Raw genomic sequence first — 4,635 nt, 5'->3', positions numbered from 1 at the left:
GAATCCCGGGATCGAGTCCCGCATCGGGCTACCTGCTCAGCAGGGAGTCTGCTTCTCCCTCTCCCGCTCCCCCCTCTTGCGCTCTCTCTTTCTCTCTCACTCTCTCTCTCAAATAAATAAATAAAATCTTTTAAAAAAAAAATACAGACCTGTACCTCTGAAACAAATAATACATTATATGTTAAAAAAAAAAAAAAAAGAAGCTAGCAGGAAGGGAAGAATGAAGGGGGGAAAATCAGAGGGGGAGACGAACCATGACAGACTATGGACTCTGAGAAACAAACTGAGGGTTCTAGAGGGGAGGGGGGTGGGAGGATGGGTTAGCCCGGTGATGGGTATTAAAGAGGGCACGTTCTGCATGGAGCACTGGGTGTTATATGCAAACAATGAATCATGGAACACTACATCAAAAACTAATGATGTAATGTATGGTGATTAACATAACATAATAAAAATAGTAATAATAATAATAATTAAAAAATAAAAAATAAAAAAATAAATGGTTCATATGTGTCCCAATCCTCTTCTGCTGCTGTTGCTACATGGCTAAAAAGAAAACAAGAGGGACCCACCATCTATGGTGAATATTGATCATTTCTTTGCTTAAGGTATGACTCTTTATCTCACATAATACTGCAAAATGGTCAAAAGCAGAGGCTCTAGAGCCAGATTTCCTGGGCTTGAATCCCAGGTCTTCTGCTTGTCTGGAAGCTTTGTTGTATCTGATCTATTACTGTAGCTGTGCTTCTGTTTTCTCATCTGTACAATGGGTATAATCATAAAGCCTCATGTTTCTTGGGACTGTTGTAAGGATTAAAAAGTTAACAGATGTAAAACATTTAGAACAGGGCCCGGCATAGAGTAGGTGCTGTGTTTGCTATTAATATTCTTCCTGAACTTATTACTTAAATTTTTAATTACATTTTTAATGTTAAGGTCCTGGGGAACCGGAACAGATGAAACGTTTTGAATTCTGCAAGTACACTTGTGTAAATTTCCCAGTTCAGAACAGTGGCTCAGAGTCTGTGATTAAGGCATAGGTCTCCACGTAACAAACGACTGGCGGCAATAGGAGTATAAATAGAATCCTCCTTCATGGATATTCTAATTATTCTTTCCTCTTTGACACGATTCCATGTTTAGCTGCATAACATTAAGCAATACTCATACAGTTCGAGAAAGGGCAATTTAGAAAGATCAGACCCAATGATCTTAAAGCCGTGATGTATGGTTCAGTGAAAGTATAAGTAGGTCAAATACCACTAACAGAATTAGCTGAAATTATGCAAGCTATTATATTGGATATTACTGTTTGAACATTTTGTATAAACTGCAGTAATACACATTCGTCTTTATAGGATGAATCAAGACTTAAAACTAATTCTGGCGAATTAAGAATTGTATTTTCCAGGAATTAACTACCACCATTTGACTGCAGCTGTAAAAATTTTATTAGGTAATACATCTGACCTCAAATTGGAAATTGGTGTTGGAACCAGTTTAGGAAATAATTATTGCTGTGTTGTTAATTTTATATTTGCCTAATAAAACACAGCAGGAGCAACAGGGTTCGGTGAAAGTAACAAAAGAAGGCCCTTGGACATGGTCTAAACCAGTGTTTTCAACCTCACTGGAACGCCGATTAGGAATGCATCCGTCTGATGAACGCTGTTGCTGCTGAGATTGTGGAATTAATGGTCCCTGGCTATCAGACTGTGAAAGAGAAACATGGTGGTGTGTCTGTACTGTCTGAGCCAGCCACTAAGAAGTGTCACCGTGTGCATGCTTCCCCCTGTCTGCTTTGGTAAAGTGTTAACTTCTTCACGTACCTACACTACACACAAGAAGTGTCACCGTGTGCATGCTTCCCCCTGTTTGCTTTGGTAAAGTTTAACTTCTTCACGTACCTACAACTACACACACCTATGCACACCTGCATGTTGACATTGACCCTTGACCTACCCACTTGTTCCTGTTCGTCGAGTTGGCGTTGTGAAGAGTAGTCGCAGAGAAAGACCAATGTCTCTTGGAAGCAAAAAGCATGTGTTTTTGTTATTGCTGTCAGGGTGGTTGCTGTTGGTGTTGAGAGAGGGCTAATTATTTCAACAATTCTCTGAGTGACTATTATGCTTCCTTATGTTGTATCATCTTCTAGTATCTTCTAGTAGCATCTAGTACCTTCTATTATCTTTAGTTTCATCTCAAAGACATAATTTGAGGCTATAAACTGAGTCAGTAGCCACTTGCTACTGGTTGCTGTGGGGCAGTGTTATCCAAAAGTTGGGATACAAATTGCCTTTTGGTTGGGGTATCAAATAACAGATCCCATGATGAAAAAATTACTACCTTAGCAGTCATCTTAAGATCCTTCTGGTTGTGTCAATCAAAGTGGCTCAGTTTGCTCGTAAGATGTCCTTAACACCTTTTAAACACTTGTTCATCTCCATTTTTCACCAAAGAGTGGGGAGGACTCAGGCTCAGAGCCTTGGCAGGCATGGCAGCTGCCAGAGTTAATGATATCAAATTTTCTGCTCTGCTCTTTTTTAATGGTTATGTTTGATTTAGAGTAAGTGAACACGGTTTTTCATTTAAGATTTTTTATTTATTTATTTATTTATTTATTTTAAAAAGAGAGAACGCAGGAGTGGGGAGATGGGCAGAGAGAAAGGCAGAAGGAAAGGAAGAGAATTCCAAATAGACTCTGTGCGGAGTGTGGAGCCCGACTCGGGGCTTGATCTAATGACCCCGAGATCATGACCTGAGCCCAAACCAAGAGTCGGATGGTTAACCAACTGAGCCACCCAGGAGTCCCTGGTTTTTCATTTAGACGATACAGATTGAATACCTACTTTAAAAAGAATTTAACATAAAATGAATTAATTGATTTTAAGAAAAAAATACTAGGTTAATACTAATAAGAGTAGTCCTCAGATAAGGCAAAATCAAGAAGGTTGTTATAAAGGCATAGGGGCCATGCTCAAAGAATTTCAGCTGGTAAGAGGTTAATGAAATGTCTAGTTAAGGAGACATGGGCTGGATTGGAGGAACCAAGGAGGAATGGGGTGTATCCAGGACCAGCAACTGTGGGAAGCCATTAGCCTCCCAGGGCCGAATGGTGAGGGAAAGGAAGGGTTTCCCCAGAGCCAAGTAAGACAGCTGCCCCAATGGGAAGCAGGGAAATCTTTCCCCATCCTGATGATGCCTTCTAGCAGCCCAACCCAACGGGAAGCCAAGGTCAAGGGAGAGGCTGGGAGATGATGCAGTCCTCAGAGGTCAGGCTCCCAGGGCAAGGGGCAGGTTGGAGAAGGGTTGAAAGTGCATCAGGAGTGGGGCTTGGCAGATGGAGAAGGGCCAGAAGGGCAGTGCTTTGGGGGCTGAACTCAGGAGATACTGCCAGGGGTATAAAGAGGGGAAATGGGGATTTGGGGAAAAGAAATGGACTTTTGAGATCCTACCCTGCATTTGCCATGGGTCAAATATCCTTGACCTGCTTTGTTTCATTATTTATTTCATTGGTGGACAGACAAGATAAAGGAAACCACCTCTAAAATTCTTACACTGCAAGAGTACAGAGCAAAGTGATCAGTTATGAGCAGACAAAGGTTTAGCTTAAAAGTCCTGCAGTAGGGCAGCCCAGCTCACCCAAGTGCTCTGTGAAGTAAAGCACAACAGTTGAGAAAAACAGTTTAGGAGGCCAGGCAGCTGGGGTTCAAATCCCAGCTCCATCATGTACTAGCTCTGCGATAGGACAAGTCATGTAGTCTTTCTGTGCTTCATTTTACTCATGTACAAAAGACCAGCTCCTACTTCTCAGGGATGCTGTGAGGACTGAATGGGTTCATGCAGATAAAGCTTTTTGAACTACCACCAACACATACTAAGTGTTCAATAAACATTTTTTTTTTTTTTTGGTAGAATGTTACTGAAATTCTGTTTTTTTTGTTTTGTTTTGTTTTAAGATTTTTATTTATTTGAGAGAGAGAGAGCACAAAGGGAGAGTGAGAGGAAGAAGAGACTCCCCACTGAGCGGAGAGCCCAATGCAAGGCTCGATCCCAGGACCCTGAGATCATGATCCGAGCCAAAAGCAGATGCTCAACTGACTGAGCTACCCAGGTGCCCCACTGCAATTCTGTTTTGTTTTTATTTTATTTTACAGAGATGATACCCATTCTCTCATTGGGGCATTAGTAACGGTAAGTACTAATTCTGAGGCATAAAAAAAAATAATAAATAGGGTAAGATCTTTCCTCCCCAGTGTTTCTTAAGTTCAGTAACACTTCAGTAGAAGAGAAGGCACAATAATTCAGTAAGCAAGACCCTGGTTAATCAAGTAAATCAGAATAATATCTGTTGAAATATTTTCTAAGATGGCCCAGTCCACTGAGATGACCTAGTGAGTAGAACAGTGGCTGTAGTTGAGCCTCTTTTAGAGAATGAATGCTGAGTGACCTGAGATGTATCATCCTTCGAGCCTGTGGATCAATATGGGGCTGAACATCCCAAGCGTTAATTTTGGAGGATTTTTCCTTAATCTGCAATATGTTATTTTATTGTCAATTCCTTCTTTCTGATAAGAAGAATAAAGTACCCTGGAAAGTTAAGATTCTCCAAGCCTAAGGATGCTATAAGTGGTA

Source organism: Phoca vitulina, unplaced genomic scaffold (assembly GCF_004348235.1).
Source record: "Phoca vitulina isolate PV1807 unplaced genomic scaffold, GSC_HSeal_1.0 scaffold30, whole genome shotgun sequence".
Taxonomy (NCBI): Eukaryota; Metazoa; Chordata; class Mammalia; order Carnivora; family Phocidae; genus Phoca; species Phoca vitulina.
Note: the sequence above shows the minus strand (reverse complement) of the source record.